The 27,323-nt window shown below is 39.5% G+C and overlaps 1 protein-coding gene across 1 annotated transcript in view; it reads left to right on the top strand.

The window, feature by feature from the left end:
* LOC122277394 overlaps positions 1–27,323 on the top strand; it is a 52,092-nt gene that overhangs the window by 13,342 nt on the left and 11,427 nt on the right. The gene's annotated exons all lie outside the window — the stretch shown is intronic.

A 27,323-nucleotide genomic window follows, 5' to 3' on the forward strand; every position in this document is an offset into this window, starting at 1 on the left:
ATAGTTGTTTGCATAATTTGGTACGTATTCTCTAGAGATGTGAGGAAAAAAATCTTTTACTTAATTGGAAAAAATACCAATTTATGGTTACTCAGGGCATTGTCTTGGTACATATTGTTTCTTCTGAAGGTATAAAGGTTGACAAGGCAAAAATTGAATTAATATCTAAACTTCCTATCCCTGGGACAATTAAAGATATTCGTTCTTTTCTTGGTCATGCTGGCTTTTATAGGCAATTTATTCAAAGGTTCAGTTCTATTGCAAAACCTTTGTATACTCTTTTACAAACTGATATTGAATTTGTTTGGACTGATGAGTGCCAAAATGTTTTTGATACCCTTTAAAAAATCACTTACCATTGCCGTTATTATGCAACCCCCGCAATGGGACCTTCCATTTGAAATCATGACAGATGCAAGTAATTATGCCTTAGGAGCTGTTTTGGGGCAGTGTGTGGATAACAGACCTTTTGTTATTTATTATGCCAGTAGAACCTTGAATGAAGTCCAGAAAAATTATACCACTACTGAAAAAGAATTGCTTGCAGTGGTTTTTGCACTTGATAAGTTTCAGACTTACATTCTTGGTTCTCCTGTTACTATTTTCATTAACCACTCTGTGCTTAAGTATTTGTTGGCTAAGAAAGATGCAAAACCACACTGGATTCTACTATTTCAAGAGTTCAACATTAACATTAAGGACAAGAAAGGGGTTGAAAACGTGGTAGCTGACCACCTCTCTAGATTGTCATTATCCTCATCTTCAAATGTCAGCTTTCCTCTTGATGATAGTTTCCCAAATGGGCAACTGTTTGTGATTAATAGAGCTTCCTGGTATGCTCACATAGTCAATTATCTGGTGACTGAGTGAATGCCTTCTGAATGTCCACCCAAGATAAGCGTTGATTTCTCTCTGAGGTACGACACTTTTACTTTGATGATCCATATCTTTCCAAATATTGTTCGGACCAATTGATTCGAAAATGCATTCCTGATGATGAGTTTTCTTCGGTGTTGAGATCTTGTCATATAGGTGCATGTGGTAGTCATTTTTCTGCAAAGAAAACAGTCGCTAAAATTTTGCAAAACGGTTTTTACTGGCCTTCCATGTTTAAAGATGCTTATAATTTTTGTAAGACTTGTGAGTCTTGTCAAAAATTGGGATCCATTAGCAAAAGAGACATAATGCCTCTTTTCCCCTATTCTTATTTTAGAAATTTTTTATTGTTGGAGAATAGACTCCATGGGACCTTTTCCAGTTTCCTTTAGAAACACACATTTAATTAGCTGTGGATTATGTTTCAAAATGGGCGGAGGCCGTCGCTTGCAAAACAAATGACCATTGTGTTGTCCTAAAAAAAGAATTGTAAACATATATTTTAGGACAACACGATGGTCATTAGTTTTGCAAGCGACGACCTTCACTCATTTTGAAACATAATCCACAGCTAATAAAATATATGTGTTTCTAAAGAAAACTGAAAAAGGTCCCATGAAGTCTATTCCCCAATAATCAAAAATTTCTAAAGTAAGAATAGGGGAAAGATGCATCATCTCTTTTGCTAATGGATCCCAATTTTTGACAAGACTCACAAGCCTTACAAAAATTATAAGCATCTTTAAACATGGAAGGCCAGTAAAAACCGTTTTGTAAAATTTTGGCGACTGTTTTTTTTGCGGAAAAATGATCACCACATGCACCCCCCATAAGACAAAATCTCAACACCGAAGAAAACTCATCATCATGAATGCATCTTCGAATCAATTGGTTCGAACAATATTTGAAAAGATATGGATCATCAAAGTAAAAATGTCGTACCTCAAAGAGAAATTGATGCTTATCTTGGGTGGACCATTCAGAAGGCATTCGCTCAGTAACCAGATAATTGACTATGTCAGCATATCAGGAAGCTCTATTAATCACAAACAGCTGCTCATCTGAGAAACTATCATCAAGAGGAAGGCTGACATTTGAAGAGGAGGATGATGACAATCTAGAGAAGTGGTCAGCTACCATGTTTTCAACTCCTTTCTTGTCCTTAATGTTGATGTTGAACTCTTGAAATAGTAGAATCCAGCGAATCAAGCGTGGTTTTGCATCTTTCTTAGCCAACAAATACTTAAGAGTAGAGTGGTCAGTGAAAATAGTAACAGGAGAACCAAGAATGTAAGTCCGAAACTTATCAAGTGCAGAAACCATTGTAAGCAATTCTTTTTCAGTAGTGGTATAATTTTTCTGGGCATCATTCAAGATTCTACTGGTATAATAAATCACAAAAGGTCTATTATCCACACGCTATCCCAAAACAGCTCCTAAGGCATAATCACTTGCATTTGTCATGATTTCAAAGGGAAGGTCCCACTGCGGGGGTTGCATAATAGGGGCAATGGTAAGCGATTTTTTAAGGGTATCAAAAATATTTTGTAAAAGAGTGCACAAAAGTTTTGTAATAGAATTGAACCCTTGAATAAACCACCTATAAAAGCCAGCATGATCAAGAAAAGAACGAATATCCTTAACCGTCCTAGGGATAGGAAGTTTAGATATTAATTCAATTTTTGTCTTGTCGACCTTTATACATTCAGAAGAAACAATATGTCCCAAGACAATGCCCTGAGTAATCATAAATTAGCATTTCTCCCAATTAAATAAAAGATTTTTTTCCTCACATCTTTGGAGAATACGTGCCAAATTATGCAAATAACTATAAAAAGATTTTCTAAAAATAAAGAAGTCATTCATGAATATTTCACAAATATTATCAATCATGTCAGAAAAAATACTCATCATGCATCTCTGAAAAGTAGCTGGAGCATTACACAAACCAAAAGACATTCTGGTAAAAGCAAAAATGCCAAAATGACAGGTGAAAGTGGTTTTCTCCTGATCCTTAGGTGCTACAGCAATTTGATAATAACCAAAGTATCCATCCAAGAAGCAATAAAATGCATTACCAGCTACTCTTTCTAAAATTTGATCCAAGAATGGTAAAGGAAAATGATCATTCCTACTAGCTGAATTAAGTTTTCTATAATCAATGCACATTCTTCAACCAGTAACCATTCTAGTTGGAATCAACTCATTTTTATCATTTTTTATAACAGTTAAACCAGATTTTTTTGGTACCACTTGAGTTGGACTTACCCACTTACTGTCTGAGATGGGGTAAATGATACCCACTGCGAGCAGTTTAAACACTTCCTCTTTAACAACTTCCTTCATGGTAGGATTGAGCCTACGTTGAGCATCACGAACTGATCTAGCATCATCTTCAAGATGGATTTTGTGGGTACAAATAGCAGCATCAATACCTTTGATGTCAGCTATTGACCAATTGCGTCTCGATGTTTTTTTAAGATTTGAATCAACTTAACTTCATCCTTCTGATTTAACTTTGAGGAAATCACCACAGGAAAAGTGCATTCTTCAGGACCAAGAAACACATACTTTAAACCTTGAGGAAGTGGTTTCAGTTCCAAGTGTGGAACTTCTTCCTCTAAGGATTTAAGTATGTCTGGTGGTGGTAGAGTTTCAAACTGGGGTTTCCATCTTACGCTTGCAAATTGTATTTCAAGTGGTAAAGAAGAATCTGCAAAACAGTCCAAAAATTCAATATGGTCAGTTTTTTGATCAAAGAAAAATTCAGGTGTCTGAAAAATAGAATCATTACCAGAGAAAGGAAAAGTTGAGCAAATAAATTCTGTTGGTGTCAAACTCTCCACAACATTCAAATCACTTATGTCATCAAAATGTGCTGGCATCTTGTAAGCATTGAAAACGTTCAACTCAAGTGCCATGTTCTCGAAAGTAAGCTTCAGAATTCTACTTCTGCAATTAATCAAAGCTTTTGATATAGTTAGAAATAGTCTTCTAAGGATGATAGGAGCTTGGTAAATAGTGGAGGCTGGCTGCTACATATCAAGAACTACAAAATCCACTAGGTAGTAAAATTTGTCCACCTGGACCAACACATCCTCTACAATACCCCTCGGCTCCTTAACTGATCTGTCAGCTAACTGTAGCATGATGGAGGTCTTTTTTAGCTCACCTAATCCCAACTGCTCATACACTGAGAATGGTAACAAGTTCAGACTACTCCCAAAATCAAGTAAAGCTCTCCCAATGCGTGACTCACCGATCATAATGGAAATGTTGGGAGAGCTAGGATCTCCAAACTTCTGAGGAGTCTCGCTCAATATCAATGCACTGACTTGCTCCGTCAGGAAAGCTTTCTTCTTAACATTCAGCTTCCTCTTCACTGTGCACAAGTCTTTTAAAAATTTTGCTTACGAAGGCACTTGTTGTATGGTATCCAAAAGTGAAATATTAATCTTTACTTGCTTGAAAATCTCCAGAATCTCAGTGTGGTATTTATTCTTTTGGCCAGTTGCCAATTTCTAAGGATAGGAAACCACAGGTTGGTACCCCTTACTAGTTTCAGCATCTGCTCGCACAGGCTTCTTCAGCTCTGCTCTCACTACCTCTGGTTCTTTTTCAACTTCATCAGTCTCTGCTGTATCTTCAGGTTGAGGAGCAACTACCTTTGTGTCTATGGTTATCTCAGGTTGGGGAACTTTCTTCCCACTTCTCAAAATAAGAACGACCTTCACTATCTCAATAATGTCTCCTGAGACATTATGCACTTGCTGTTGTTGTTGCCTGTATACTTGAGGATTAGGCTGAGGCTGTGCTAGAAATTTTCCTTTCTCTAGAGTGCTTAATGTCGTGCTCATCTTATTAATAGTCCCACGCAACTCATTTATGACCTGAGTGTTCTGATTGTTTGTGGTGGCCTGAATCTGCATGAATTGCTGAAGTGTATTGGTCATCTGTGCCATACTGTCATCTAGAGACTTCTTTGCAGATGGACGCTGAGAACTCTGTGCAACTACATGAGGCTGAAATTCAGGAGGAGCTACAAAAGGATAACTCTGAGAACTCTGATATGGCTGATACTGGTGCTGAGGAGCACCCTAATGAAATGGCTGCTGCTGAGATGGTGGAGACCGGCCAGGCTGATCATTTCTCCATGAGAAATTTGAGTGATTCCTCTACCCCGGATTATATGTGTTGGAAAAAGGCTGATTAGGTGCTCTGTTAATCCAGTTATCTGATTGCATCTGCTTAGACCCACTTTCTTGAAATACTGGCATAATCGGGCAGTCTTGGGTCTTATGGTTTGAATCAGCACATATAGAACATGCCTCTACTACTTTCACAGCCTTCACTTTTTTCAGTTCCATGACCTCCAGCCTTTTGGTTAAAGCAGCTATTTGGGTTTGAACATCAGTATCTTCCTTAAGTTCATATTTGTCCCCTCCAAAAATAACCCTTAGTGGCTGTGCTGTTAACGGCACTCAATCAGTACAATTGTTCTATTGTTGTGCGCTCTCAGCAAGATAGTCAAAAAATGATAGTACTTCATCATGTTCCTTGCTAAAGAATTCCCCATTGCATATCGTCTAAACAAACTGCTTGCATTCTGGAGTGAGACCAGTGTAAAAATAGCTCACCAACCTCCAAGATTCGAAACCATGATGTGGGCAAATATTTACAAAAGTTTAAAATTTTTCCCAATTGGCCTGAAAAATCTTATAAGGTTTCTGATTGAATTGACTGATTTGCTTTTGCAAAAACTGAATTCTCTGAAAAGAAAATCTTTTTTGTAAGAATTCACGCTGCATGTCAGACCAACTAGAGATAGAATTAGGCCTCAAAGAATTAAACCAAATCTTCACGTTATCCTTTAAAGAGAAAGAAAATAAATGAAGTCTAATAAATTCATCAATAATGGCCCTAGTAATAAAAGTATTGCAAGCGAACTCAAAATTTGTCAAGTGCTGGTAAGGACTCTCATAATCCATCCCATAGAACTGAGGTATCACTGACATCATACCATGCTTAAAAAGAAAATTAGGTGCATCATCAGGTAAAATAATGTATGAAGGTGTAGTGGTGCGAGTGAGTTGCAAATAATCCTTAAGAGTGCATGGTGCAGGTGCAGCCATGTTTTGTTCAATTTCAATATCCTTGCTCATAGAAGGGACAGAAGAGCTATCTATCTCTGAGCTATGTATACTATTCTCAACACTTGATGTGACTCTAAGCAACCTATTTGAACTGTCTCTCACCCATGAAATATCAGTCTAAATAGCATAAATAAAATTCAAGTGAATAAGTGGTAAATGCAAATGAAATGTGTAACCAGAGATAAGATAGTGAAGAATAAATAAATAAATAAAAAACAAGTTTAAATTTAAGTTAGACAACTTTTCCAGGCAACGGTGCAAAAAACTTGACTCGCTAAAAAATGAGTAGCACAAAAGCTATCCCAAGTGTAGGAGGATGTCATGTAATAATTAGGAATAAATGCTTAGATCGTCTCCTCAGGAAAAGTTACGTAAAATTAAACTCGTTTAAAATGGTGAAAATATTCACAAAGAGAAAAATAAAAATAATGGTATGTGCAATGGATGGAAGAGTGCAACAAGAATAAAAAAGGGACTAACAAATTGAAATTAACAATCAAAGAATCAATTAAACTGAACAATCTTAATTAATCTGAAAATTAAACAATAAAACTGAAATTATTTAAGTCCTAATTAAACTTTAATCTATCTAATATGCAATGGAATTAAGAGATTAATAAAACTAAGTTAAGAATTAAACTAGATTAGAAAGTAATGGACAAAATACGAACTGAAAATTGAAAAGCCCTAAAACTAAGATTCTAAAGTTCATCTTTGTATTCAAATCACAAATTCTCAAAATTAATCCATAGCAATTGTGACCACTATTAAATGAAAGTTTAAAGAAGTGAGAAAAATAAATAACACGAAATAAATAAACAGCAAATAAATTGCCCAAATTTCTAAGCCAAAAATCTCAAAAATATTCCATAAACTTTAAACTGAAATTAAATAAAAAAACAGAGAATGAAAAGAGCAAGTTAAATAAATGGAGATGAAGATGAAAAATAGTGGAGGAGGCTGGCTAGAGGCAATGGACCCTTCAAGGTTCTTCAACGGCGCTGTGAATGCCAGAGACTCAGGAAAAATTCTGTGTAGCGCTTAATGCTTGCTCTGCAATCTCCCCTAGTACACGGTGCCTCTTTCTCCAGTAGAAAAAAAAAAAAGAATTCGCTCTGCCTTCTTAGGTCTGCCCCCTCCCCCCCCACCCGGCCCAGGTCAAAAGTTAAAGTAGAGTGCAGCCTTTTTAAAAGCTCCCCAAAGGATATTTATCTTTATGTGCGGCGCCACTCTCCCAAAAGAAGTAATATTCCCAGTAAAAAAAGTGATAGAATTAAAGTTGCCCCCCCCACTAGCTCGTGTGGCGTGCCCATCAAGGGAATTACATATATGCTTGCCGTCTAGCAATCCTCCAATATCAAATGAAATGTCTAGTCCGTACAACTCTCTTTGACTTTTCAAAATGAAAAGATCTTTTCCTTGTGCATTTCTTTTGATCACTACATATAAAAATAAATAAAATCAAATCAAATAAGAATAATAAAATATATAAAAATATGTATTGTGCATATAAAGAAAAATTACTTAATTAAATCACAAGTTTTAAAATTAAACATAAACCATACTATTAACCAATATAAATCACAACTTGGATTTATTCATCTTAATCATTTTTTTATATAAAACCAATAATAATGTAATGAAAGAATTAAAATATATTGGTTTTAAATGTATTAAAATATGTAATAAATCAGCTCAATTAGCTTATTTTCTCGACATGTATTTAAGGTGACTCAACACCACCTCTTAAATATATCGAAGTCACATAAAGATGACTTCACTCCATGTTGGGGGGAATTTTTCCAAAAATCTTAGCCCAACCCAAGTAGAAGCGCTAGCGGGCTGGGTGGGCCGTGGCCCATAAGACACTTAGTCCTCTTCTACCATAGAAGGAGCAGCACGCCACCTTGATGGGACTCCCCGAGCAGACGCCCCCTCCCAGACTATGCCCCGTTAAATGAGCTCTGGCAAGAGACACCCTTTGCGTCAGGGGAGCATGGCATGGGTTTCCAACCTTGGGGTAGTTATAAAAATCGTCCCCCCCGAACGCCGAGCGAAGGTAATTGCAAACTTACAATTCGATTCTAGAGTCTATTCTCTTCTCTCCTATTAACTTAAGTATTAGAGGCTCCACCCAGTTGCTACTTGGCCGCTAGACCCTGAAGTGACTTTGTGTGTGCAGGAAAAAGGAAGGCCCAAGCCGCTGAGGCGACCAACCCCAAAGGCGTACGAAACACAATGTTAACAGTTGGCACTGTCTATGGGATTCAACAAATTTCAAAGTCAACGTGCCCTTTGCACGCCTACAAGAGCCCACCCTCAGAGGGTCTAGAGGTGTGACTAGATGTTGAAGGGAGGTGACGACCAAGAAGCGGTCACAAGAGAAAAGTGATTAGGAGTAGTGATGACGAGCCTGCAATGTGAAATGGGCGGCTGACTTTGAGGCGCTGGAGGGGGAGTCCGGGCCGCTTTGGCAAGCAATGAGGCACCACCAGCCCCAGAGTGTACCTCTGTCGAGGGTGATGTGAGAGATGAGTCTATGCTGAAAAGGGCAGAGGTGAACGAGCCCCTATAATTAATCCTACTTGATCAGAACCAAAAAGACGCAACCATCAGGGTCAGGACATGGATCACTATTGAAGTAAGGGAAGCGTTGCAACAATTGCTTATCGAGCATCGGTAAATCTTTGCGTGGACTCACGAAGACATGTCGGTGATCGACCTAGCCATCATTCAACATCATCTAAGTGTGGACCCTAGGGCTGGGGGTTGAGGCAAAAGCATAGGAACTTCATTGCGGAGAAGAATGTCGCCATTGCGCTTAAGGTGGCTCGCCTGTTGGCGACGAGATTTATATGAGAGGCGCGTTATCCAGATTGGCTGTCCAACGTAGTGCTCGTTAAAAAGCATAATGGTAAATGGAGAATATGTGTGAATTTCACGGATCTGAACAAAGCATGCCCCTAGGACAGCTTCCGCCTTCCCCATATCAACCTCATCGTAGATTCGACGGCTGGCCACTACATACTGAGCTTCATGGATGCTTACTCAGGGTACAATCAAATTCGTATGTACCCTGGCGATGAGGAGAAGACATCGTTCATCACTGACAGATGATTACACTATTATACCACCATGCCATTCAACTTGAAAAATGCTAGTCAATCAAATGTTCAAAGCCCATATTGGGAGGAATATGTATATATGGATGACTTGTTGGTCAAAAGCAAAGCCCTGGCACAACACCTAGAGGACCTTTGAGAAGCCTTTGCGATACTACGACGGTACAACATGAAGCTGAACCCCACAAAATGATCGTTCTGGATGGGTTCGGGAAAGTTCCTGGATTCGTAGTGTCAAAAAGAGGAATCAAAGCCAATCCTAAAAAGGTGAATGTCATCTTGGATATGCCTCCTCCCTAAAGTATTAATGACGTGCAGAAGCCCGTAGGCAAGTTAGCGGCCCTCAAGCGATTCATATCACAGTCGACGGATAAATGCCTGTCTTTCGCATACTACCGAAAGCCCATGACTGGAATGAGCTATGTGACGCGGCATTCGCCGTGCTTAAGAAATATTTGACCAACCCTCCATTACTTAGCCAGCCCTAGTGCAGAGAAACACTGACCCTATATCTGTCCATCTCCCTACAAGCGGTTTCCTCAACCTTAGTACAGGAGGACAATAGGATCCAGAGGCCAGTCTACTATGTGAGTTGGGCATACGGAGGAGCGGAAGTCAAGTACACCCGGGTCGACCAGGTTGTCTTCATGCTGAGAATAACCACTTGCAAGCTCCGACCATATTTTCAGTCGCACCCGATCAAGGTTATCACAGAAGCCCCTCTGCGAAAGGCTTTACAACGGCTGGATGCCTCAGATCGGCTCACAAACTAGACAGTGGAACTAAGTGAATTTGACATTGAGTATGCCCCATATGCCTCCTTAAAAGGGGAAAGTCTTGGCTGACTTCATCGTAGAATTCTCTGGCTTCCCCAACGAAGGATGATATGTACCGCCCGTGAAGACTTAGCAAGTCTTCATTGACAGCTCTTCTTGCAAGGTTGGAGAGGGAGTGAGGGTACATATCGTTTTGGACGAGGGCGAGGAGCATGACTATGCCGTCAAGCTGGCATTCAAAACCACCAATAATGAGGCAAAGCATGAGGCACTTTTCCTCGGCATGACCATAGAGAGATCCTTAGGCGCGGAGGAAGTGGAATTCAAGGCAGACTAGAAAGTAGTGGTTAGTCAAGTAAAAGGAGAATTTGTGGTGAAGAGAGAAAAATTGAAGAAGTACCTAGCGTTGGTAAAGACCGAGCGCGCTCATTTTCGATACTTCCAGATCCAACAAATCTCCAAAGCAGAAAGTGATAGGGCAAACAAGCAGGCGAAGATAGCATCTGGGCAAGAAGCTACCCCATTACCAGAGTCGACTATCTTCAGGACCGTAGAGGTGCCCACTATAGGGGCTGAGTTGCTGGAAGTAGGACCAGATTGGGCACAGGACATCTGGCAGTGCCTGAACAATAATGAGCTACTCGAGAACAGATAAAGGGTGAGAAAGATGAGATATGAGGCAGCGTGGTATACCATAGTGGGCAGAATGCTATACCGCACAGGGTATAGTGGCCCTTACTAAGATGCATCTCATACAAGCAGGCCCAACATGTACTGGTGAAATACACGAGGGAATTTGGGGGGACCATGCCGGAGGGAGAGTGCTCGTGGAGAAGGCAACACGAGCTAGGTACTACTGGCCGCACACTTTGAAAGATGCAGAAGAATACGTGCGGATGTGTAAGAAATGTCAAGAATATGTAGAGATCATCCATCGCTCTCTAGTGGAACTGGCACCGATAGTCTCTCCATGGCCATTCGCTTAGTGGGGAATCAACCTGGTAGGGCCCCTTCCATTAGGGAAAGGAGGGGTAAAATTCATAGTCATGGTGGTGGACTACTTCACCAAGTGGTCAAGGCCGAAGAACTGGCAATGATTATGGCCAACAACATTACTCGCTTCTTATGGAAGAGCTTCATTTGCCAGTTCGGGGTGCCCCGCTATATTGTGTCCGATAATGGAAGGCAATTCGACTTTGACCATTACCGAGATTGGTGCCAGGACCTGGGGATCAAGTTTCGGTACTCTTCCCCGAGACACCCAGTCGAACAATCAAGTGGAAGCCACCAACAAAACCCTGTTTTGGATATTGAAGAAATTGTTGAGCAATTGGAAAGGGGCATGGGCAGAAGAAATCCCTGCCATCTTGTGAGCCTACCGAACGACTGTGAGGATGCTAATCGGCAAAATACCATTCACCTAAGCATACGGTCATGAGGCTATGCCTCCGGTGAAAGTCGACATCCTTACTTATCGAGTGCGCCACTACAAGCAACGCTCCAATGACCGACGCCTGGAAGAATATCTTGACATGGTAGAAGAGGTCCAGGAAGAGGCCAAGCTGACGATGGCAGCATATCGAAAGAGAGTGGAGCGCTACTTTAATCAAAGGGTGTGTCCGAGGTTGTTCAAGGTAGGAGACCTCATACTAAAGTAGACGGGATAACGGCAAAGGAAGAAGGCAAGCTTGGACCACAGTGGGAAGGCCCCTATGTGGTGGTCACCTGTAACCACACCGGGGGGTATTGGTTGCCGAACACCTGCGAATGTTTTACCGATGAAGCCCGGGAAATGCATTCTTTTTTTTGTTATTACCGACCCTACAGGTGCTTGTATAATTATCATTAATGAGAAATGCGTGACTAGTTCAAGAACTGTACATCAGAGACTAAGGTCCATGTGTTTGGCGAATTACCCTTCCCGCGATGTCAACGGACTAGAGTGGGTACAGTCACAAACTACTTGAATAGACTACTTCCACGTGCGGGTCATCAGGTAGGGTAGTCCCGAGCTAACCCAGCCTTCCCCGCTGGGGAGAGCGAGTCCAGCCCTGTGGCTGCTCGAAATAGACCCTGTCCCCATTGCAGCAAAGATGCAGATGGCCCCTTGGCCCTCGATGACTAATCTCACCACGGGGTACCAAATGGAAGGGTGTAATGCCAAGAGGCTACCTTGTCCCTCCCACGGCTGGAAGCGGGCTTGCCCTGAGCGTGCATGGATTGACCCTTATCATGAGCGTCGACTAGCGGGAGTGGGTTCAGTCAGGGACTGCTCGAACCTTCACGTGTGGGTCAATAGGTGAAACTAACCTGTTGACCCTGAGCGTGCATGGATTGACCCTTATCATGAGCGTCGACTAGAGGGAGTGGGTTTAGTCAGGGACTGCTCGAACCTTCACGTGTGGGTCAACAGGTGAAACTAACCCCCAGTTAGGTTGACCTCTACTGCGGAGGAGAGCAAGTCTAGCCCAGAGGCTTCCTAAGCATTACCCCGTTCCATCATGACAATGAGTGGACGTGGAGCTAGCCCGGTCCTAATTAACCTTCCTTGCGACGTCAACGGATGGGAGAGGGTCTAGTCACAAACTGTCCAAACAGATCACCTCCATGTGCGGGTCAACAAGTGGAGTAGCCTTGGGATAGCCTGGCCTCCTCCACGAGGGAGAGCGAGTCCAGTCCTAAGGTTGCTCAAAATTGACCCCATCCCTGTCACTGTGAAGAGCGGATGGTCCCTTGGCCTTCCAAGTTACCTCCTTGTGGGATACCAAAGAGATGTGTATAATGCCAAAGGGTTGCTCGATCCCTCCCACGGTGGAGAGCGACCTGTCCTCAACAGCATCGACCACAAGAGCAAGTCCAATCGGGGACTGCTTGAACAGACTACCTCCATGTGTGGGTCAACAGAAGGAACTATGCCCAGGTTAGGCCGACCTCCCCCGTGGAGGAGAGTAGGTCCAGCCCTGAGGCTGCCCGAACATTACCCCATTTCGTCATGACGAGTAGTGGACGCGGCACCAGCCCGGTCCTAACTCCCTTTTCCTGCGATGTCAACAGATGGGAGCGGGTCTATTCACAAATTATCAGAATGAGGTTTTTCCATGCGTGGGTCAACAGGCGAGATTGGCTCTGGGATATCCCAACCTCCCCTGCGAAAGAGAGCGGGTCCAGCCCTGCGGCTGCCCAAACGGGACCCTATCCCATCGCGGCGAATGGACGATGACCTCTCCAAAGGACTAAAGATGAGGGTGTGGTTTGAGACGCCCCTACCTCTCCTTTGGTGGAGTGCGGGATAGTCCTAAGACTACCCGACTCAACTGTGGAAACCAACGAGGCATGTATGATCGAATCACACGACCTCCACCAGAGGGAATGAACGAACCTCCCCTAAGGAAATGAACCTCGTGCGGAAATGCTCCCTAGAGCAGGAATGCTCCCTTGAGTGAATGAACGACTCCAACGAAACGAATTTCGCACGGGAATTCTCCCCTAAGGGAATGAAAGAGTCTGCAAAGGCTTCAGAGTCCCACCACGTCGAATCAACGAAGAAGGTTGGTAATTGTCAATTAGAGTACACATATCTGAGTTTTGATTTTGTAGAATGTATGTGAAAGATGCGGGCGAGTTTGGCTTACGCATTGTTTGGCCCCTTCCATAGAGCGCCAAGATTGACTAAGCCTTGTCGGTTCTACATATCAGAGAAACTTTTGTTACGGCTTTGACTATGCGGCATGCTCAAGCAAAACAAGGGCCTTGCGTATAGGATCGTGGGCTTGTTATGCTATAAGGGGTCTCTCATATCGCTAAGTGTAAATGTCAATCATACTCAACGGGTTACCATCAGAAAGGTTATCAATTTGCCACACTATCTGCAAGCGGCCAGCGCATCGTTGCCCGTGAAAGGCATACACGATACAAACAAGCATCGCAAAGAAACATGATAAAACAGGAAAGCATGAAAGGAAGAGTATTTTATTCATCAATTGCTAGAACAATTACAACGAAAGGGCTACAACATAACAGTGAAAAACCATGCAAAGAGAAATGGAAGACAAGAGAAGCTCAAGGGTCCAAATCGAACCTGGCGAGCTACAGTACCGTAGGCAGAAAAAAGAGCAGCAACTCCCAGGGTCCAAACAGCAACTCCATAGAGGCATCATCCCAGAACTGAGATTGGAAAGCATGATAGGAACCAGCCCGAAGGGAAGGGGGCTTGATCAACCCAAACTCCTTGGACTCCCCCCTAGGTTCATGAGAAGTTATAAGGCAGAGAAACCCATTGAATGGCCTACTTGTGAGGCTAGAGGCACCCCCTCTTTCCCGCGCATCTCCTGGTAATGAAGAATGGCATGATTTTCATAAGGGCATTCGTTGAAGGTTTGAGGGGATCGCCTTGCATGTATCTCTGCAAAATCTTATTGCAGGATCCGACACCACACGGCAAGCCATAAACCATAGTGCCCATCGAAGCCAAGAAGGGCCAACTTGATCACAAAGGGGAAGAAGCAGAGGTAAGATTTTAGAACGCTTGAAAAGCAGGAGGGGAAGATTGATGGCAAATAAAGAAAATGGGGAAGCCTATATATATATAGTCTGGGAATGACAGCTTGCCTCCCAAAATGCATGCCACATGAATGTTTTGGGGGCTTCGTCAGATCTGGTGCAAAGCTTGCAGAAAAATCCCACACAGGTTTTATAGCACGCATGGGAAAAATGTTGCCCACGCCGCAAAGGTAGGACAACCAACCAATGCGCTTTGAATAGCCGACTATACGAGGCCCTTTCATACCCATGAATGCTGAGTTGTACCCTTGGGAACATGCAATTCGTGCACGTCACCCTCGAGTAGAGAGAGTTGATGTGACCAGTCAACTATCACATCTCGTGTGAGGCACGCCTTTGCAGCACGAGATGTATCCTTCTTCGACTCGGTGGGGTCCACTTCTGAAGACATTGGGGCTCTACCGAAGCCTCTGGCATGACCGAGAACACACTAGGAATTAGGTCCACCCCAATCTAAGCTCCAGCCTCTAGAGCGGCAAGATCTGGGGTCAGGAACTCGGGATCTAGTGAGAGTAGGTCACACCCAGGGTTTGTTAGTAAATATATCCTCAGTGCCTACCTGGAGAAGAACCCATGGCACCACACCTCGTCCTTAACATGCCACACCCGCAACAGCTCTTGCTGCTGCTGCTGCAAGGAAACAACTCTCAATTCCTCCCTGTTAGTCCTCACGACCTTGAGGGTCTTTCTCCTCTCCGAGAGGGTCTGGCTAACTGCCAATAACTTATCTTTAGTGCACCTGTTAGAAGACTCTGCAAAATCACACCTCCTGGAAAGAAAAGTGACATTGGGGAACACATGAAAACAAGGAGGCCATGTGCCTTCCCCTGCGAGAGAGCAGAGAAGAATCCCCCATGATTGAGAGGGATGCAGGATGAGCGCACGGGGCCATGCCTGAAGGGAAGGGGAGCACCCGAGACTCTCACAAGGAAGGAAGCAAACTTCCTGAGCTAAGAAGCACGGTGATCCCCCTTCCACCGACCCTGAGAAGAGGGCATTTGACCAGGAACCCCCGTGGAAGATTGGCCAGGAAAGGAGGGAGCATCATCATGGAATTATGGCGAGCTCTATCATGGCTTTTTCCCCTTTCCCTTCACTGGGGTACTAGCGGACTACTGGCACGACGAGCGACCGGTGGATCAAGAACCTCAGCCGGCACAAAGCCACATGCGTGGGAAGATACTGTCGTGGGCTACCCTCACTCAACAGCGCGTTGGACCAGGTCTCTCCTTGTGTCACCAACAACTTCAGGAGTTCTCCCTCAAGCACTACACCCTAATTTGCTCAGATGGGATAGCTCTGTTCCGAAGACTGTCTCGACGGAGATTTCCACTCGACGCCAAAAATGAAGAAGAAGCGCTTGGAACTTGACGCCCTCTCACCATAATGTTGCTCTAGACAAACTAGTAGATAAATGGGATCAAAACCGTAGATGTTTCCCCTCTTCTTCAATACTCGATGAGTGAGAAAGAACTCCCGACCAGTGAGGTCAAGCTAAGTGTCACGAGCCTTTGTCAGAGCCCGTCGCCAAATTACACAACAATCCACCAGAACCCTCTATGAGTTAGGAAGGAGTTGGGTGGGCCCCATACTGACCATGTCTAGCACGTCCCGCACTGGAAAACAAAAGGGCAGCCGAAGGCCGTTGAGGAACATGGAAGGAAATAATGCCACCTTGTAGGTGAAACCCTCAGGGTCTACAACCCTTCATCTGGTCATGGAATGTCGAGGGTTGTGCGCTCTGGTATGTCGAGCACTCGCCTCAAGGCTTGAAGATCGGAGGGAACCACCGATGAGAGCCACGAGGACCCCGTGAACCCTTGACTATCTGGGGAACTCCAACGGGCCCTGCCCCCGAGGACGGACTGGGCTGGGTGGAAGACCCCCTAGCCTTATGATTCCCTAAGCCCTTCGGAGCAAAACGAGCAGGTCTTCTGGGAGCCATGAAAGAATAGTAAGGATGAAGGCCAATGTCTTGAGCGATAAATAAGGCAATGTAGAGAGTCTAGGAGCGATAAGTGTTCGACTCATTCCCCATTAGCTATATGTAGAGTCTTGAGGGACGATTCGTATGACCAAGCGTAGGGGCACATAGCCACCTAAGAATTGTTTCAAAACCGCCCGTGCACACTGAACAACATGGATCTCGTGAGTAGGACAAGAGCTAGATAGACGTTTCATTATAGGGTAGGCAAACCACCAACCCACCCGCTCACAGGTTTGCCCATGAAAAGGGACCCGACACAACTGATTTCAAGTACCCAATAGCAGGGAAGTGGAAGCGATCCCAGCCAGTTTGTGCCAAAAGTCGGGAAGCCAAGGACCATTGGAATTCCAATCGAAATCTTCCGATAGGAATTGGCGAGGTACCTGTTGAGGGGATATTTTCCAAAAGTATCAACCCAACCCAAGTAGATGCGGCGTGTGGCCCAAAACCAAGCCTAGGCCCACCTAACTCAAAACAGCCTATCTACAGGCTTCCTAGCCTTGAGAGAATGCGGGTTAAGCCGGCGGGTCGTGGCTCAAAAGGCACCTAGTCCCCTTCTACCATGGAAGTATTAGCACGCCATCTTGATGGGACTCCACGATCAGGTGGCCCCTCCCGGAGACCATGCAGCATTAAATGAGCTCTGATAGGAGACACCCCTGCATCAGGGGAGCAGGGCATGGGTCTCCGACCCCAGGGCAGGTATAAAGACCGTCCCCCTAAACTCCGAGCGAGGATAACTGCAAACTTACAATTCGATTCTAGAGTCTCTTCTCTTTTCTCCTACTAACTTAGGTATCAGAGGCTTCACCCAACTACCACCCAACCACTGGAACTCAGAGTGACTTTGTGTGTGTGCAGGCAAAAGGAAGGCCCGAGCTATTGAGGAGCCTGATCCAAAGGCATACGAAACACGACATTAACACTCCACTTAAATGATATAACTGTGGACAACTGCCGATTAGAGTAGTCTAGTAGAGCTAATTTTTTAATTCTCATATAATATGAGTGTACAATGAATTAAAGATTGTAATATAATATTTGGGGAGTGTTCTATGGATTTAGTGGGTTGTCTACCGCCAAAATAGAATACTTAAAGTGGAGATTGTTGAAAGAACAACTCTCTCGTTGAAGATCTTTCAATACAATCTAGGTATGAGATTCCTTGTTACATTATGTTATAATATTATTGTTTTGATAGTTCTTTTTATGTATATTATTTTATATTGGTGTCATATTAACAATGTTAGTTGTTTTCCTATTCTTAACTTTTTCACTCAATTATTATGATGGATCTCATTGCTGTCTAGGTATTTATTTTGGATTAAAAAATTTGTATTATCATTCATATAGAATATAATACTATGCTTGAGGTGAGTTTATCTGTAAACTTTTATATGAATATGGAACATATTTTTAAAAAGACATGTCTTAGGAGGTCAAAATGGCAACCCCCAAGGGTTGACAATTATGTGCCCATCCTTCTTGATATTTTCATTAAACGTATTTATCGTTAATCTTTTTCCACCTTTTTTCTTACAATCTCTTTACAGCTCGCTTCTTCACATCAACCTTCTCTTTGCCATGTTCACTCTAATCCTCGTCTTCTTATTCTTTTTACTCTTTTCCTCATCTTCCTCGTCTTCTTCCTCTTCTTCTTCATCCTCTTCATCTAATTCTTTTTCCTCTCCTCCACTTTCTCCTCCTCCTTCTCTTCCTCCTCATCTTATTGTACTTGCTATTCCTTTACATCTACATCTTCCTCTTCTTCTACTTCTATTTCTCCTTTCTATTAAAAGCGCAGAATAATCCATGAAGATCTTCTATTGTTGTAATAGAGGTATGAATTTATTTATTCTATTATGCTTTAATAATATTCTAATGTTGGTATGAAACAATGTGTTCCTTCTTTTTAGTCAAATCTTATGAATGCTAAAGTTTGTAATGTCCACCACTTAAAATATTATACAAAAAATAGGAAAAAAAAAAGCAGTTACAAAACCAACACCATAAATCCATAACCATTAACAATATTCAAAACAACAAAGCCTGCCACCATGGTTCCATGACATCACCACTACCACAAACAATACTCAAAATCAAAGCACACCATTGTGGCCACACCACCGACACAACAAATAATAATTATAATTTTGAAATCAATACCAACATCACAAATAATATTTAAAACTAGAAATCTATTGAAAACTCCACTACTAAAGTACAATGAATCTGACACCACTTATCCAGAATAAGGAACAAATCTATTAAAGCTTATTCTCTCGACATGTATTTAAAAGGTGACTTAACACCACCTCTGAAACATATCGAAGTCACATAAAGATGACTTCACTCCACTTAAACAAAAAAACTGTGGACAATTGCCAATTAGAATGGTCTAGTGGATTTAGTTTTTCTTTTCTTTTCTTTTCTTTTTTAATTGTTGTCGAAATAAAAACTCTCCTGTTGAAGATTTTTCAATACAATCAATGTATGAGATTTTTTATTATATTATGTTATAATATTATTGTTTTGATAGTTTTTTTTCCCCATATATTATGTTATACTGGTGTCATCTATACAATGTTAGTTGTTTTCCTATTCTTTACTTTTTCACTCGAGTCTTACTATGGATCTCATTGGTGTTTAGGTATTCATTTTGGATCAAACAATTTATATTATCATTCATGCAAAATATAATACAATACTTGAGTGAATTTATTTGTAAACTTTTATATGAATATGGTACATATTTTAAATAATGTGTATGAGGAGGTCAAATTGGCTACCCCCAAGGGCTGGCAATTACATGCTCATCCTACCTTATTTTTTCATTTAATGTATTTATCGTTAATTTTTTGTCCACTTTTTTTTTTCTTACAATCTCTCTACGGCTCACTTCTTCACGTCATCCTTCTCTTTGCCCTTTCCACTCTCTTCTTTGTTTTTTATTCTTCTCCTTACTCTTTTCCTCATCTTTTGTGTCTTCTTCCCCTCTTCCTCTTCCTCTTCCCCTTCTTCCTCAACCTTTTCATATAGTTCTTCTTCCTCCACCTTCTTCTCTTTCTCTTCATCTTCTTGTACTTGCTATTCCTTTTCATCGACCTCTTTCTCTTTTTTGACTTCTACATGTCATTTCTATTAAAAGCATGGAGAAGCATCCTTGAAAATCTTCTATTGGTGCAATACAGGGATGGATTTCTTTGTTCTATCACGCTTTAATAGTATTCTAATGTTGGTATGAAACAACGTGTTCTTTCTTTTTAGTCAGATCTTATGATTGCTAAAGTTTGTAATGTACACCAATCAAAATATGATACAAAAATTAGGAAAAAGGAGTATACTAAAAGCCCATACCACAAACTCATAACCACTAACAATATTGAAAACAACAAAGCCCGCCCCCATGGCTTCTTGACATCACCACCACCACAAACAATACTCAATATCAAAGCAAACCACTATGGCCACAACACCGACACGACAAATAAAATTCATAACTTTGAAATCCATACCAACATCACAAATAATATTTAAAACTAAATCTATTTAAAACTCCACTACTAAAGTACAAGAAATCTAACACAACTTACCTAGCATAAGGAACAACTGTATTAAAGTTTATTCTCTCGACATGTATTTAAGGTGATTTTAACACCACCTCTCCAACATATCAAAGTCACATAAAGATGACTTTACTCCACTTAAATAATACAAATGCTGATTAGAGTTGTCTAGTAGAATTAGTTTTTTAATTCTCATACAATATGAGTGGACAATGAATTAAAGATTGTAATATAATATTTGTGGAGTGTGCTATGGATTTAGTTGGTTACCCACCATCAGAAAAAAAATACTTAAGTTTAGATTGTCGAAACTAAAACTCTCCCGTTGAAGTTCTTTCCGTACAATCAAGGTATAAGACTCTTTATTGCATTATGTTATAATATTATTATTTTCATAGTTTTTTTTTTCCTGTATATCATCTTATATTGGTGTCATATAGACAATGTTAGTCATTTTCCTATTCTTTACTTTTTCATTCAACTCTTATGATGGATCTCTTTGCTATCTATGTATTTATTTGGATTAAACAATTTGCGTTATGATTCATGTAGAATATAATACTATGCTTGAGGTGAGTTTATTTATAAACTTTTATATGAATATGGTACATATTTGAAATAGACATGCCTTAGCAGGTCAAAATGACAACCCCTGTAGGAGAATTAATATTGGATGATCCAATCACCCAAAATATTCTAGAAACTCAAGAATGATCAAGAAAGTTCAAGAACTCGTCGTCTGAAGAGAAAACTCAATCTTCTATATTATGTAAAGTGTGTAAATTGAAAGCATAGTGTAGTCCAACTATATATACAACGAAAGAATCCATGTGCAACACATGTGGAATAAACTAAATTTACAATTAAAGGTTTGTAAGGCTAACTATTTACATATTTCAATACTCCCCCTCAAGATGGAGTGTGATTATCAAGAACACCCATCTTTGGAAAGAAGATAGAGAAACTGATTAAGAGTCAAGGCTTTGGTGAATGTATTTGCTAGCTTATCTTGAGAGTTAACATGTAGAGTTCTAAGCATACTAGATTGTATCTTCTCCTAGACCAAGTGGCAGTCAATTTCTATGTGCTTAGTTCTCTTGTGAAAAATAGGGTTTGTTGCTATGTGATTGCAGCTTTACTATCACAAAATAACAATGTTGGATAATCATGAGTAATGCCAAAATCTTGAAGTAAAGCAATTAACCAAATTAATTTACAAGCAGTGGAAGCTAAGGATCAATATTCAGCTTCAGCTTGGAAACGGTATTCCACTTCTTTGGTTTCCAAGAAATCAAAGAAACACCCAAAAATATACAAAATCCAGTCATTGATTTTCTAGTGTTTGGACAAGTTGCCCAGTTAGAATCTGTAAAAGCCTTTAGGAGTAATAAAGAAAAAGATGGCAGAAGAATTCGTTGACCAAGTGTACCTTTGAGATACATTAAGACATGATGTGCAGCATCTAAGTGTGTTTGAGCAGGTTTATCCATGAACTGACTTAGATTTTGTACAGAATAAGTCAAATCAGGAATTGTTATTGTCAAGTAAAGCAACCTCCCCACTAATCTTCTATAAACTGTGGGATTTTGCAAGAATACAGAATCGGTTTTTGTCAATCATGGGTTAGAACTCATTGGACCTTTGGTTGGTTTGCAGCCAAGGAAACCAGAATCAGCTAAGATTTCCAAGGCATAATGCCTTTGACAAAGTGAAATTCCTTTAGAAGTTCTGGCCACTTCTAATCTAAGGAAGTATTTAAGATCTCCAAGATCTTTAATTTGAAATGCACTATGGAGAATGGATATTATGTCTTGGACAACTTTAAGATCATTGCTAGCCACAATCACATCATCAACATATATCAAAAGGGCAAGAAAAGTAGAACCAGAAGCTCTAGTGAATAATAAATAGTCACATTTAGACGGTTTAAATCCATGTTGTAAAAGGTAGCTAGTGAGTTTACAATATCAATTCCTTGATGCCTATTTTAAGCCATATAATGACTTAGTTAACTTGCATACCCGAGTTTTTTCCTTATTTCCATACCCTTGAGGTAGGGTCATATAAACTTCCTCATCCAAATCTCCATGCAAAAATGCATTATTTATATCCAATTTATGTAAATACCAATTATGAGAAGAGGCAACATATAGTAAACAACGTACACTTGTAAGCTTGGCCACAGGAGAAAAAGTATCAATAAAGTCTAACCCCTCTTGTTGAGTGTACCCTTTAGCTACAAACCTAGCTTTATATCATTCAATGGTCCCATCTGATTTATATTTAATTTTGTACACCAATTTACAACCAATGGGATGTTTATCAGGAAGCAAGTTAGTGAGAACCGATGTATTATTTTTCTAGAGCAAATAATTCTGTTGTCATGGCCTCTTTCCAATGAGCAAATTTAATTGCTTGATGGTAGAATTTAGGTTGAAACTGAGATGAGAGGTTAATGGTGAAAGCACGATGTGTGGAAGAAAGTTTGTTATAAGAAAGGTAAGTAGACAAAGAATGAGGAATACTTGCCTTGGAAGAAGCTGTAGCAATGGAAGAATCAGAGTTTGATGAAAAAGAAGTGATTAAATCACAATGATATTGTTGCAAATATTGTGGTGGATGTTTGATTCTAGTAGACCTTCTAACATAAGGATTATTAGTAGAAGGATTAGAATCTGAAACTTACTGTAACTGATCAATGGGTATAAAATAGGAAGAATTTTCTTAATATTAATGTAATAGGAAGCAGCAGGTGTGTTAGAATTTTCTATAGTATTAATGGGATGGCAAACATCAGGTGTATTAGAATGAGGGATGGGTATTACAAAAAAATCTAAGGAGACTGATTTAGGATCTAAAGAAAGGTTGTTTATGTTTTTATATGGGAAGAGATGTTCATAGAATATGACATCCCTAGATAGAAAAACAGATTTGGAGTGTAAATCATACAATTTGTATCCTTTGACACCAAAGGGATAGCCCAGAAAATTATATTTCCTAGCTCTAGAATTGAATTTTAATCTTTGAGAAACAAGAGTGCTAGCATAGCATAAACAATCAAACCCTTTTAAATTGGAATAATTGGGCTTTTGAGAAAAAAGTAGTTCACAAGGAAATTTGTTACAAAGGATAGGAGTAAGTAATCTATTTATGATATAGGCTGCTGTTAAAACAAAATCACCCCATAAACAAAGAGGTAAATAGGCTTGAAACCTTAGAGCACATGTAACTTCTAGTTAATGCCTATGTTTTCTTTCTACTACTCCATTATGTTGAGGAGTGGCTACACAACTCTTTTGATGAATAATGCCTTTAGCAGAATCTTGGACCAAATTTCTAAGAATCATACTTCTGAGAATCATGTGCATTAGAAGCCAGAACAGTAGACTCCAAATTGGAAGATTTATGAACATGAAGACTACGATATTGTTCTTCTTGTACAATTAAAGAAAAAAACTCTATTTATGGGTGGCAGGGGATCTAGCAGTAGAATTTGGGCTCTAACATTAGAATATGTATCACTAAGCCCCCATTAAAAACCTCATCACATACTTTTGTTGTTGGTATTCTAATACTATTTTCAATACACCACAATTGCAATTCAAACCAATAATGGTCTATAATTCGACAATTCATCCCATAAAGTTTTCAACTAAGTGTAGTAATCACTTACAAACATGTCTTCTTGAAGTATTACGTGGACCAATAGAATCTTTCTTACTTCTCAAAAAAAAAAAAAAAAAGACATGTCTTCTTGAAGCAAAGAAAAACTTTCCTTCTAAAGTTGAAAAACCTGTGGCCCATTCGATTGTGAGAACCTTTCTTTGAGATCAGCCCATAATGCAACAACTATATCAATATAGATACAACTTGCTGCAATATTCTTGGAGACGGAATTAAAAATCCAAGAAAACACCATGTCGTTGCATCGAAGCAAAGCATCACGCGTAGGGTTAGGTGAATTCGGAGCCAAATTCAAGCTATCGTCTATAAACCCTAATTTGTACTTTGCATTGAAAGCAATCCTCATGAATCTACTCCAAGAATTGTAATTATTGCCATTTAGCAACTGAGAAACAAGAATAATCCCTAGATTGTCACCATGATGAAGGAAATACAGACTTGAAGAATTGTCCATGAGTTGATACTCGAAACAAAAGAATCAGCCATTGAGAATCAAAAAAATTCTTCTGACACCACGTAGAGAATTAATTTGGGATGATCCAATCACCCAAAATATTCAAGAAACTCAAGAACAATCAAGAAAGTTCAAGGACTCGTATGGAGAGAAACTCAATCTTCTATATTATGTAAAGTGTGTAAATTGCAAGTACATAGTAGTCCAACCATATATACAAGGAAAGAATACATGTGCAACACACGTGCAATAAACTAAATTTACAATTAAAGGTTTATAAGACTAACTATTTACAATAACTATTTATATACTTCAACAACCCCCAAGGGTTGACAGTTATGTGCCCATCCTCCCTATTTTTTCATTTATCATATTTATTGTTAATCTTTTGTCCACTTTTTTTTTTCTTACAATCTCTCTACGGCTCACTTCTTCACGTCATCATTCTCTTTGCCCTTTTCACTCTCTTCTTCGTCTTCTTCTTCTTCTTATTTTCCTCATCTTCCTTGTCTTCTTCCTCTTCCTCTTCTTATTCATCCTCTTAATCTAGTTCTTCTTTCTCTCCTCCACTTCCTCCTCCTCCTTCTCTTCCTCTTCATCTTTTTGTTTTTGCTATTCCTTTTCATCTACCTCTTCCTCTTCTTCTATTTTCACTTCTCCTTTCTATTAAAAGCATGGAACAACATCCATGAAGATATTTTGTTGGTACAATAGAGGTATGGATTTCTTTATTCTATTATGCTTTAATAATATTCAAATGTTGGTATGAAACAATATTTCTTTCTTTTTAGTTAAATCTTATGATTACTGAAGTTTGTAATGTATACCAATCAAATTATGATACAAAAAAAAAAGGAAAAAAAGGGAGTTACAAAACCAACACCACAAATCTATAACCTCTAACAATATTCAAAACAACAAAGCTTGCCACCATGGCTCCATGCCAACACCACCACCTCCAAACAATACTCAAAATCAAAGCACACCACAGTGGCCACACCACCAACACAACAAATAATATTCAAATCTTTGAAACCAATACCAACATCACAAATAATATTTAAAACTCCACTACTAAAGTGCAAGGGATCCAACACCACTTACCTAGCATAAGGAATAAATCCATTAAAGTTTATTCTCTTGACATGTATTTAAGATGACTTCAACACCACCTCTCCAACATATCAAAGTCACATAAAGATGACTTCACTCCATTTAAATGATACAACTGCGGACAACTACTGATTAGAATGGTTTAGTAGATAGTTTTTTAATTCTCATACAATATGACTGTATAATGAATTAAAGGTTGTAATATAATATTTGTGGAGTGTGCTATGTATTTATTTGGTTGTCCACCGTAAAATTAAAAAAAAAAAAAAAAAAAAAAAAAAGAATACTTAAAGTGGAGATTGTCGGAAAAAGAAAACTCTCTCATTGAATATCTTTCAGTACAATCAAGGTATGAGATTTTTTATTACGTTATGTTATAATATTATTATTTTGGTATTTTGTTTCCGTATATAATATTGGTGTCATATAGACAATGTTAGCTATTTTCCTATTCTTTACTTTTTCACTCAATTATTATGATGGATCTCATTGCTGTCTAGGTATTTATTTTCGATTCAACGATTTGCATTATCACTCATGCAAAATATAATTATACACTTGAGGTGAGTTTATCTATATATTTTCTATATGAATATGGTACATATTTTTAAATGGACATGTCTTAGGAGGTCAAAATGGCTACCCCCAAGGGTTGGTAGTTACATGCCCATATTCCTTGATTTTTTCATGTAACATATTTATCGTTAATCTTTTGTTCACTTTCTTTTTCTTACAATCTCTGTACGGCTCTCTTCTTCATGTCATCCTTCTCTTTGCCCTTTTCACTCTCTTCTTCATCTTTTTCTTCTTCTTACATTTTCCTCATCTTCCCCATCTTCTTCCTCTTCCTCTTCTTATTCACCCTCTTCATCTAGTTCTTATTCCTCTCCTCCACTTTCTCCTCCTCCTCTTCCTCTTCATCTTTTTGTAATCGTTATTCCTTTTCATCTACCTCTTGCTCTTCTTCTACTTCTACTTTTACTTCTCCTTTCCATTAATAGCATGGAACAACATCCATGAAGATCTTCTGTTAGTACAATAGAGGTATGGATTTCTTTATTCTATTATGCTTTAATAATATTCTAATGTTGGTATGAAACAATATGTTCTTTTATTTTAGTCAAATCTTATGATTGTTAAAGTTTGTAATGTACACCAACCAAAATATGATACAAAAAATAGGAAAAAAAAAAGCAATTGCAACCAACACCACAAATCCATAACCACTAATAATATTCTAAAATCAGAGCCAGCCACCATGGCTCCATGATATCACCACCACCACAAACAATAGCGAAAATCAAAGCATACCACTGCGACCACACCCCTGATACAACAAATAATAATCATAACTTTGAAATCAATACCAACATTACAAATAATATTTAAAACTAGAAATCTATATAAAACTCTACAACTAAAGTACAAGGAATCTAACACCACTTACCCAGCATAAGGAACAAATCTATTAAAGCTTATTCTCTTGACATTTATTAAAGGCGACTTCAACACCACCTATTCAACATATTGAAGTCACATAAAGATGACTTCACTCCACTTAAATGATACAATTGTGGGAAACTGGCAATTAGAGTAGTCTACTAGCGTTAGTTTTTTAATTCTCATACAATATGAGTGCACAATGGTCTAAAGTTGTAATATAATATTTGTGGCGTGTGCTATGGATTTAGTTGGTTATCCACCCTCAGAAAAGAATACTTAAAGTGGAGATTGTCGAAAGAAAAACTCTCCTGTTGAAGATCTTTTAGTACAATCAATGTATGAGATTCTTTATTACGTTATGTTATGATATTATTGTTTTGATAGTTTTTTTTCCTTATATTATCTTATGTTGGTTTCATATAGACAATGTTAATTGTTCTCCTATTCTTTATTTTTTCACTCAATTCTTATGATGGATCTCATTGCTGTCGAGGTATTTATTTTGGATTAAACAATTTGCATTATCATTTATGTAGCATATAATATTATGCTTGAGGTTAGTTTATATATAAACTTTTTTTAATGAATA

Source organism: Carya illinoinensis, chromosome 9 (assembly GCF_018687715.1).
Source record: "Carya illinoinensis cultivar Pawnee chromosome 9, C.illinoinensisPawnee_v1, whole genome shotgun sequence".
NCBI classification, from domain to species: domain Eukaryota; kingdom Viridiplantae; phylum Streptophyta; class Magnoliopsida; order Fagales; family Juglandaceae; genus Carya; species Carya illinoinensis.